Here is a 12105-nt window from a genome sequence, read left to right on the forward strand (position 1 = left end):
CTTAAGCTTGTCAACGTAGTCCAGTTCATGCTCATACGCCAGATTCTCCCGTGCCAACAACGGGCTTTCAATTTGTGGGAGTTCGATCTGGCGCAGCACCAGTCCTTGAACAGGCTCTTCGACACTACGGACGAAGAGGCCTGGAGGGTGTTGTTCAAGGGCACCGAGGCTCCCGCATTGGCCACCGAAGATCGCGGATTCAGCTCGCAGCGTCAGGCTGGCAAGGTAAGCTATATTATCCTTTACGGGACACTTGCTTTCCATAGTTTGACTCTATGTGGGATCTAAACTCCCTCTCCTTTGATAGGACTGGCTGAAGAAGGCAAGGTAGACTAACTGTCCGGATCCTTTGCCAGAAGACCCAGCAGATGCCCGCTTAACGGGGCTGCTGGTTCCGACACCTCACGTGGTGCCGGATAAGAAGGCCAAGAAGAAGGCCACGGGAACTCGAAAGAGTTCCCGTCGTCTGGTGTTATCAGACTCATCATCTGATGACTCCGAGGCGGACTCCTCCCGCGAAAACGAGGAGGAGAAGAAAGAAGCTTCTTCCCCAACGGGGGAAGAGAAGAAAAGGAAGGCCTCCCCAACTGGGGAGGCCGGAGGGTCCAAGAAGGGAAGGACCCTTCCTCCGGACTATTCCGCCAACGCCGGTGACGGCGACGAGGATTGGCCTTCAAGGGCCAAGCCCCTGGCGAGATGTAAGTATCCGGACTCCCGAATAGCTCATAACCTTTCTTTTCGTTGCATGATGTCTTTCTAATGCCGCATACAACCCTGTAGTCCGCCCAAGGACGATCTTCCCGCTTCGTCGAGCGGGTCCTTGGGTACGTCGGATGTGGATAGCACTTCACTTCCGACCGCCTCCTCCCCCCGCGACGACGCCGAGGTGGGATCCCGGAAAGGGACCCACCAGGAGGAGGGGGCCCCGTAGGTGCCGCAAGGCAACCTCCCGGACTTTGGACCAGACTCCGCACCGGAACCTGCAGTGGTTCCTGAGTCCGGCGGGCGGCCCCTTCGTAAGAAGGGCAAGACTGTGACGCCGGTGGCCTCCGTCCAACCAAAGGCGCCGGATAACTTGCTGGAGGCGCTCAACGGTGCTTCCATCAAAGAGGAACACCTCATTGTCATGAGTGCGGTGATTCAGAAGGTTCAGCTCGCCAAGAGCGGGCTGACCGAAGCCTGCAGCTTCCTTCTAACAGGCTTTGAGGTAAGAGTTTTAAGATATGTAAAATAGTACCGCATAGATAGTAGCCCCTGATGCTCGGTTCGGTGTTCGGAAGGAAAAGCCGAATTGAGGATCTAAAAAGATATACGCAGGAGTCTTAACAAAAATATGTCAATATGGGAATGTAGACTGCGCTGCTGACCTCTGCCGCACTGACTGTGAAGGTCAATGCCTTGAAGAGGAACCTCGAGCTGTCCGAGAGCAAGCTCGGCCATGCCAAGAAGCAGCTCGAGGACAAGGAAGGTGAGTAACACCTTATTTAAAGTTGTACCTTACAGAAAAGGATTTGATTGCAAGAAGAATGACAAGGATAATGTGGGTATTCCAGGGGCTACGAACGAGGTGGCAACCCTGAAGGAGGCGGTATCTGTGGCTGAACGCAATGCGGCCGTGGAACGCGCCGAGCGAGAGAAGCAGGAGGCGCAGGTGGCGGAGGTACGGCAAGAGCTCTAGGCTCTCGTGGAAAAACACGAGAGTTTGGAGCGTGACTCGAAGACTCGGGAGTCTGAGCTTGCGTCGGCTCTTGAGAGTGCCAAAGCCGCTAAGGCCGAAGCCCATAAGGCCCTCCAGGAGATTGAGGCATTGAAGAAAATAGCGGTGGGTAAGGCATCCTTCATGCAAAGCAAGCATGTAAAAGTGAATTACCTGTTACTTACCCGAATTCGGAGCTCTCCAGGAGCGTTCGTAGATCTGCCCCGTAGCGTGTCCGACGCTCGCTTTCTACAGAGCCGAGGAGGGGAGCTTGACGGAGAAGGTGTTCTGGTCTCAGTGTGCTGAGGCCGGACATCCGGTGCCCCTTAGCGACCAGCTAAAGCAGTTGGTCGAGCTCCATAAGGTGGCCGAATAGGCCATAAAGGGCCTTATAGTTCGGCTGTGGCCCGAAGAGGCCATGCCTGGGAGCTACTTTGGCCTGGTGCGGCGGCTGGTGGATGCTTGTCCATGGGTTGAAGTCATCAAGCGCTCCTCCTGCATTGAAGGTGCCCGTCGGGCCCTTGCCCGTGCTAAGGTGCACTGGGACAAGATGGACGCTGAGAAGCTTGTGACGGACGCGCCACCGCCGGGCAAGGAGTATCGCACGCCCGAAATGTATTATAAGGGTGTCCTGAAGGGTGCCCGCATTATTGCGGGTCAGTGCTCCAACGATGTAATATTTGAGTAGACTCGCATTTTGTTATCCTGTGCGCTGAAAACTTTGTTCATATGCGCCAAGCAACGCTTGTTAATTTAAAATATTACCTTCTGTGCGGCCGTTTATCAAATCTGAGAGATGGCAAGTCGTTGGCTTCAGCCCCCATGCCACGAGTGTTGGGGTGTTCGGGATAAACTTGAGCGCTCTTGTTCCCATTTTTGGGTCCATCTAGGGAGGCGCCCAACACAACAAACGAGGCAACCAGACTTATAATGATTGAACACTCTCACTTAGCCATAGAATTCTATAATTTTAAATTTCGGCGAAGCCCCTAGGTGTTCGGAAGGCCGAATTCGGGGCGCTATCCACGCCTGGGCCGGACAAAGCCGGTTCCTCGCTCTAAGCGGCATAAGTCTTTAGGGACTCGAAAAAACCTCTCGAACAGCGACTGGCTCTCGCCCCATCATGACGGTCAGTTTTAGCTTTCTCCACTAAGGTGCTCGCCCAGCTCAACTGGGGCACAATCGCAGTAGTTCTCCCAGCGCTACCTTAGCCGATATAACGGAACATAAGGTACCAAAACATGGGAGCCGGGCAAACCCAACTATTGACCCAAGACATGATTCGGAGCCGATGCATATAATGCTATAAGTTCGGGGTGCCACACTTGTGAAAGTGTTCGGACTTATCACACCATAATGTGGGGAACTTAACCCCTAGTGTATTTAGCCGTAACAAAGTGTACGGATGCAGCATGTCATAAATGAACACATGTGTAAGAAAGGAATGCAGTGGTAGGCAAAAAGCGATGCATTGTTTATTTAAAAGGTACTGCCATGAATGCAGAATGATACAAATAGTGCGATAAGCAAGGGATGGAACTATTTAACATGTCCCCCTCCAGGGGTAGGCTGCGGAATGGTGCATAAAACAGGTATAATGCTCGTAATGGAGACCACCTGGATACTCGGCGTGGCCTTTCTTCTTCCCTGGCTATTACATCGTGAGTTCGGCAGGTCTACTGCCGGACAGGGCCTCTGGGAAACGGAGTCCTGAGGATAAGAAAAAAAGAAAAAAAGGAAAAAAGGATGACACACTTGGGAGCCCTTGGTGTGGTTGAGCCGCACTCTGGGCCTGCTGTGGTCGTGCCCCTCCCCCTATGCCCATGGTATCTTCAGAGCGTAGTGATGTACGCGGAGTACTAGTTTTGCAATTTTGCAAGGGCTGGGGTTGGGGCCGCATTGCTACGCATGCTCGGAATGTGCCAGGTGGTCTTGTTGTAGGTTACTCCGGGCGCGCTTGGCGGTGTCCGGTTGCTTAACGGCCGGACTCAAGAATTGCCTTAAGAGGCTGCTTTGCACTTCCGCTGCGAGAGCTGCTATATGCTCCTCCGTTCAGAGAGAGCGTTCCGTGTTTCCGTTGACCGTGATGACTCCTCGAGGGCCTGGCATCTTGAGCTTGAGATATGCATAGTGCGGCACCGCATTGAACTTTGCAAATGTGGTTCGTCCGAGCAGTGCATGATAGCCGCTGCGGAACGGGACTATGTCGAAGATTAACTCCTCGCTTCGGAAGTTATCCGGGGATCCGAAGACCACTTCCGGTGTCACTGAGCCTGTACAATTGGTCTCTACACCTGGTATGACGCCTTTGAAGGTCGTCTTTGTGGGTTTAATCCTTGAGGGGTCTATGCCCATCTTGCACACTGTATCCTGGTAAAGCAGGTTCAGGCTGCTACCGCCGTCCATCAGGACTCTAGTGAGGAGAAACCCGTCGACAATTGGATCTAGAACCAACGCGGCGAATCCGCCATGGCAGATGCTGGTGGGTGGTCCCTTTGATCAAAAGTGATCGGGCAGGAGGACCATGGATTGAACTTTGGGGCGACTGGCTCCATCGCATATACGTCCCTGAGTGCACGCTTCCGCTCCATTTTGGGTATGTGGGTTGCGTATATCATGTTCACCGTCCGCACTTGTGGGGGGAAACCCTTCTGTCCTCTATTGTTCGGCGGCCGGGTCTCTTCCTCGTCGTCTCTATGCAGCCCCTTGTCATTGTTTTCGGCAATTAACTTGCATGCCTGCTTGAATACCCAATCCCTGTTGGTGTGATTAGCTGGCTTTTCGGGGGTGCCGTGTATCTGGCACGAGCGGTCGAGTATTCGGTCCAACTTGGACGGACCCGGAGTAGTTCTTTTGAATGGCTTTTTTCGCTGACCGGGTTTGGAGCCTCTGAATCCGGCGTTGACTGCCATATCCTCATTATTATTGCCATTAATGTGGCATTTGTGCTTGTTGCGACGCGACCTGCCATTACGGTCCTTGGTATCCGGACTGCCAGAATTTTTGTTCAGGTTGTTAGTGCGGGCTAGCCAGCTGTCCTCTCCCGCGCAGAAGCGGGTCATGAGTGATGTGAGGGCTGCCATGGATTTCAGCTTTTCCTGTCCTAGGTGCCGGGCAAGCCACTCGTCGCGGATGTTATGCTTGAAGGCTGCAAGGGCCTCTGCATCCGGACAGTCGACGATTTGATTTTTCTTGGTTAAGAACGGTGTCCAGAATTGTCTGGCTGATTCGTCTGGCTGCTGAATTATGTGGCTTAGGTCATCAGCGTTTGGTGGTCGCACATATGTGCCCTGGAAGTTATCAAGGAATGCGGCTTCCAGGTCCTCCCAACACTCAATTGATTCTGCTGGCAAGCTATTAAGCCAATGCCGAGCTGGTCCTTTAAGCTTGAGCAGGAGGTATTTGATGGCGTGAAGATCATCACCGCAGGCCATGTGGATATGAAGGAGATAGTCTTCGATCCAAACTGCGGGGTCTGTTGTGCCATCGTAGGATTCAATGTTCACGGGTTTGAACCCTTCGGGGATTTGATGATCCATTACTTCATCTGTGAAGCATAGTGGGTGTTCGACGCCTCTATATTTGGCTATATCACGATGTAGCTCAAGCGAGCTTTGTCTACTGTGTTCGGCCCGGCCGGAGTTGCTGTATCCGGCGCGATGGTCATTGTCGTGTATTGTGGGGCGCCCACGCGATCCGTAGATTGATCTTGATTGTCTTTCCTTATCCTCCAATATGTCTCACAAGTCCGGCGCATTCCCTCGTGGCTTTGTACTTTTCGAGCGATGCCGGGGTACGGCTTTAGTGGAGGGCCTGGAGGCCTCTCTGTCGCGGCCACGAGGTGGCCAGTCGGCCGTATTGTGCGCTGGTGATGTGGGTTTGTATGCTTCCTCCTCTAATCGGGGCAGCAGCTTGCGTTTGGGGTAGCTTTTGGAGGGGCGTTCGAGTTCGTACTCCTCGGCCGCAAGGACTTCCGTCCATCTATCGGCTAGCAGATCTTGGTCAGCTCTCAGTTGTTGCTGCTTTTTCTTGAGGCTACTTGCTGTGGCCATAAGCCTGCGCTTAAAACGCTCTTGTTCGACGGGATCCTCAGGCACGACGAATTCGTCGTCATCGAGGCTTGCCTCGTCTCTGGAGGGAGGCATGTAATTATCGTCTTCTACCTCCTTGTCTGCCGCTCTCTCATGAGGGCTGGCTTCTCCATCCTCCTGTGCTGAATATTGCTGGAGGGGGTTCTCTTCGGCACTATCCGGGGTGTTGTTGTCTTCGGTGCCGGAATCTCCATTCTTACTGTGGCGGGATTTAGAGCGGCGCCGCTGACGCTGGCGCTTAGGTTGTTTCTTGGAGGGGTCTTCCTCCGTTGTTCCATCGCCGTTCCCATCCTTTGGGATGTCCACCATGTATATGTCGTATGACGAGGTGGCTTTCCAGTGCCCCGTAGGCGCTGGTTCTTGGTCGTCTCCGGCATCGTCGTCCATACCGTCGATGTCTTCGGAGTCAAAGTCTAGCATGTCGGTTAGGTCGTCGATAGTGGCTAAAAAGTGGGTGGTGGGTGGGCTTTGAATTTCTTCGTCGTCCGTGTCCCAACCATCCTGACCGTGGTCCGGCCAGGGTTCTCCTGATAATGAGAGATACTTTAGTGTGTTAAGGATGTCGCCAAAAGGCGAGTGCTGAAAGATGTCCGTAGCGGTGAACTCCATGATCGGCGCCCAATCGGATTCGATTGGTAGAGGCGCGGGAGGTTCGGAGTCCGGCACCTCGGAGTCACGAGCTTCACAAGGGAGAGGGTCGGTATTCGGCTCTATCGCCGTAGAGGTAGCAGCCCCCGAGGCGGTGTCTAAGCACCCATCCTCGATCGGCGCAGTCGGCTCCGAGTTAAGGGTCGGAGCAGACTCTGTGCGGCCTCCAGGGCACTGTCCGGTGGCAGAGCTAGGTCATGCCCATCATGACAGTGCGGCGCGCTCGGCTGTGGCTCGAATCCGTCGAAGTTCAAGTCTCCGCGGATGTCGGCTATGAAGTTCAAACTTCCAAATATGACCTGATGGCCAGGGGCGTAGCTTTTGACCTGCTCCAGATGGCCGAGCGAATTGGCCCACAGTGCAAAGCCGCTGAATACAAAGATCTGTCTGGGGAGAAAATTCTCACCCTGGACCGTGCTGTTGTTAATGATCGAAGGAGCCATCGGGCCTATGGGCGACGACACAGAGGAACTCTCAATGAAAGCACCAATGTCGGTGTCAAAACTGGCGGATCTCGGGTAGGGGGTCCCAAGCAGTGCGTCTTAGGATCAATGGTAACAGGAGACAAGGGACACGATGTTTTTACCCAGGTTCGGGCCCTCTCGATGGAGGTAAAACTCTACTCCTGCTTGATTGATATTGATGATATGGGTAGTACAAGAGTGGATCTACCACGAGATCAAGGAGGCTAAACCCTAGAAGCTAGCCTATGGTATGATTGTTGTTCGTCCTATGGACTAAAACCCTCCGGTTTATATAGACACTGGAGAGGGCTAGGGTTACACAGAGTCGGTTACAATGGTAGGAGATCTACATATCCGTATCGCCAAGCTTGCCTTCCACGCCAAGGAAAATCCCATCCGGACATGGGACGAAGTCTTCAATCTTGTATCTTCATAGTCTTGGAGTCCGGCAAATGATGATAGTTCGGCTATCCGGACACCCCCTAGTACAGGACTCCCTCACTCCAAGAGGGACTTTTTCTAGTCCCTACACTAAAAAGTCCCTGGAAACAAACACCCCCTAAAACGGACGTAAGGCTGGTCATAGTGGGGAGTAACTTAGACTAGTAACATGCATGTGTTACTAGTCTATGTTACTACCTCTATAGTGCATAGTATCATAGATTAGTATCATAGGTGGTCTCATTTATTGCCATGCATGACACATAGTAGTATCACATTTATTATGTTATGGTATATACCTATGTTACTATAACCATCTTTCTCTTTTTTAATTGCCTGCCACATAAGCATGTTTGCGAGTACCAAGTGCATGATATACTACTTATGTTACCCCCATTATGGCCAGCCTAATAGTATGCACTCTCCCTCGCCCCTCGACCCTCGCCCATGTGGTGGACGTGTAGCAATTCATTCGGTCTCATATAGCCAGAACGATATATATATATATATATATATATATATATATATATATATATATATATATATATATATTGCTCGACTTCTCGAAGAGGCGAAGAGCCAATTGCAAGGTTAATATTTTGGAGGTGCCAAGCGCAAGGTTTATAGGAGAATGAGTAGTAGGTGCCGCGTCATTTATGAATAAAGTTTTTTTCTTCAATGGCACGTATGCAATATAATAGGTTCATATGGAGAGAAAAGGAAACCGCTCCACTATATACATAGTGAGGACGGTCCAGGCGACACGGTTGCTTGCTGGGGTTGCTCTCTTCACACTCTCTCGCACAAAACGACTATGGCCACATCTCTAACATCCCGACAGATCACATCCGCCAAGGGAAGGGGTGGATGCTTAGTGTAGATGCGGTTGTCGTTGCCGACGGTGAAAACCCACTATCGACACATCTCGATCAAGGGTCCCCGCCGTTCTCTCTCACAAATCCGGTGAGGTTGCCTTCATCCCTTGCTCACTGCCACGACATGGGCAGTTGGCGCCTCCCGCCGCCCTCCTCAAGGTTGAGCTATGTCCCGACATCCCTCAGGTACAACTCCATTTACAGCCGGCTTGCACCACTACTCCAGCTGCCCACATCACTCCATGTGGATATTTCTCTACTTCTTTGCCCCACACATACCTCTACTGTATTCTACGTACTGTACTTGTGATGAGTTTTTGTCTCATCAACTAGTCCCAGTAATCTTATTCTAATCACGCTTCTTCAATTTCTTTGCCACAGGGATGCTCATCTCGATTTGGGTGAAACTCCACAAAATGATCCGATGGTCAAAAGATTGCAAACTTCATTTCTTGGGAAGCTCAAACGTTGCCAGCAAATTAAATCCTGGTTAGGGTTTACGGTTCAAGGGCTAGGGACTGCATGGATCGTTTTTTTCTTTAGCTGCCTCTGTTCCAAAATAAGTGTCAACTTTAGTAGTAGTACAACTGTAGGATCGAAAGTATCTCTAGTGGGAGGAGGGGTGATTAGACTACTTGACCAAATAAAAACTTAACTTTTTCCCAATTTTAGTTCTTGGCAGATTTTAACAACTTAGCACAAGTCAAGCAATCTTAACACAATTCAAGCAAGCATGCAATGAGTATATAAGTAGCGGAAAGTAAAGCATGCAACTTGCAAGAATGTAAAGGGAAGGGTTTGGAGTGTGCAAACACAATTGGAGACACGGATGTTTTTGGCGTGGTTCCGATAGGTGGTGCTATCGTACATCCACGTTGATGGAAACTTCAAGCCACGAAGGGTAACGGCTGCGCGAGTCCACGGAGGGCTCCACCCACGAAGGGTCCACGAAGAAGCAAACTTGTCTATCCCACTGTCACGCCCAATATGCGACCCTATCCAAAAGGAACTCGAAGGTCCCACCAAGGATAGACCCGCATATTGAAACGCTTTTGCAAGTTGGATATCATTACATCAACATTACATAATATATGGGGATACATACATAAGGCATACAATGCCACACGTATACAACATCACAATACATCAGAGCATCATCCGACTATGGATGAAACACAAACAGAAACTCAAACGACATCCACCCTGCTAGCCCAGGCTGCCGACCTGGAACCTATCCCCTGATCGAAGAAGAAGCAGAAGAAGAACTCAATGCAAGCAAGCATCACTCTCGCGTCATGATCATCGCATAACCTATACCTGCAACTGTTGTTGTAGTAATCTGTGAGCCACGAGGACTCAGTAATCCCATTACCATGGGTATCAAGACTAACAAAGCTTAAAGGGAAAGGAAGGGGTAAAGTGGTGAGGCTGTAGCAGCGACTAAGCAAGTATGGTGGCTAACATACGCAGATAAGAGCGAGAAGAGAGCAAGCAGAACGGACGTGAAGCTAGCAATGATCAAGAAGTGATCCTGAACTCCTACTTACGTCAAACATAACCCAGAAACCGTGTTCACTTTCCGGACTCCGCCGAGAAGAGACCATCACGGCTACACACGCAGTTGATGCGTTTTAATTTGGATCTGGTGTCAAGTTATCTACAACCGGACATTAACAAATTCCCATCTGCCTATAATTGCAGGCACGGCTTTCAAAAGATTATACCCTGCAGGCGTGTCCCAACTTAGCCCATGACAAGCTCTCGCGATCAACGAAGGAATAGACCTTCTCCCAGGAAGACCCGATCGGATTCGGAATCCCGGTTTACAAGACATTTCGACAATAGTAAAACAAGACCAGAAAAGCCGCCCGATGCGCCGACAATCCCGATAGGATCTGCACATATCTCGTTCTCAGGGCAACACCGGATAAGCGAAGCGTACAGGAACCGAAGTAACCCAAGTTGCCAAGGGATGGCCCCACACGGTGCTCTAGTTTTGGACCAACACTTAGACAAGCAGTGGCCCGGGGGGGGCTATAATAAAGATGACCCTCGAGAGAGCGACTCCCAAGGGAAAAGTAGGTGGTGGTGAGGCAAATGGTAAAACCAAGGTTGGGCCTTGCTGGAGGAGTTTTATTCAAAGCGAACTGTCAAGGGGGTCCCATAAATCACCCGACCGCGTGAGGAACGCAAAATCCGGGAACATAACACCGGTATGACGGAAACTAGGGCGGCAGGAGTGGAACAAAACACCAGGCATAAGGCCGAGTCTTCCACCCTTTACCAAGTATATAGATGCATTAATAATATAAGAGATATTGTGATATCCCAACCAAACTCCTGTCCACCATGGAGCAATCTTCAACTTCACCTGCAACTAGCAACGCTATAAGAGGGGCTGAGCAAAAGCGATAACATAGCCAAACAACGGTTTGCATAGGAAAGGTATCAAAGGTTAGAGGTTCATGGCAATTTGGGATGGCTTGATGAGCAAAAGATAGGTAACGCAGCATAGCGATAGAACGAAGCAACTAGCATAGCAATGATAGTAGTGAGATCTAGGGTAGCGGTCATCTTGCCTGAAATCCCGTAAGGAAGAAGAACGAGTCCATGAAGAAGATGAAGCCACGAAGATGAACCAAGCGTAGACGAACGAATCCTCACGATCGCAGCGAAACAGGAACTATCGAGAAGAAGCACACAACATGGTAAACACACCACACATGAACAAGACATGATGCACAAACAAGCATGATGCAAGACAAGACTACATGAAGCTACTTATGGCAATAGATGATGCAACCAAGAGCAACACATCAAGGCAAGTTTAAATGAGGCCGGGAACAACATATAACAATTCCGGTAAGTCCTCATATGCATATTTCTAAGTTGGTCCAGATTTGAATAAACCTTAAGTTGAAGTTGTTAAACAGCAAGTTAAGATGCACAAGGATGATCTACACGAGATTCTAGTCAAGTTACATATAAAGTTCATTTAGTTCGGAGCTACGGCCTAGAAGATATGAGCAAAACAAGATCAACATGGCATTGATGCAAAATGCACCCAAACATCAAGCAAACACCTCAAAACATGGATGCAACATGATAATATGGAACTTCATGCAAAACAAGCAAGTTTCATATTGAGCACACTCAAAACGGAGCAACGGTTCAACACACACACATGAAACAAGTTATAATAACAATCTGTCCAAAACAGCAACTAGGTATATTGCAAGCATCAAAACAACATGCTACGGGACCTCAACATGAAAACAAAAGGCATGGACATGATGTTCAGGTAAAGCACAACAAAACATGAACACTGAGCTATCTCCAAAATTCACTAGAACATGCTCAAACACACATGGTAAGATTGCAAGTAATAACAATTCCAGACTTTGCAGAAAATAACATCACGATGCAATGTTTAGAGCTATCAAACAACATGTTACAGGAACTTATAATGGCAAACAAAGGCGTGGCATGGTTCTACTCAAAGCATAGATCAAAAGACCCTTACTGACCATAAGCCAAAAAGGATCAGAAAACATGATGGCACCCACGTAAACATGGCAAGTTATAATACAGATTCATACATGGCAGAAACAAAATTATAAAGGCATGTAGATGAGCTTGTGCAACTCTCTACAGAGCAATACATGGCATGGAAAGGCACCCAACAGTAAGAAGACATATTTGTGAAGCTAAGCATGGCAATAGCAAGTTCATAGGGTGCATGGATCACTAAGAAAACACATGGAAACAACTGAACTTAATGTTAACATGCTGACAACAACATTATGAAGCAACTTTGGAGCAAGATATGAACAAGCTACAGCAAGCTATAAATGCAACTAGGGGCATGTATGGTTATAGGCTGACATGTA

The sequence above is a fragment of the Triticum aestivum genome, chromosome 4B (genome assembly GCF_018294505.1).
Source record: "Triticum aestivum cultivar Chinese Spring chromosome 4B, IWGSC CS RefSeq v2.1, whole genome shotgun sequence".
Classification (NCBI taxonomy): Eukaryota; Viridiplantae; Streptophyta; class Magnoliopsida; order Poales; family Poaceae; genus Triticum; species Triticum aestivum.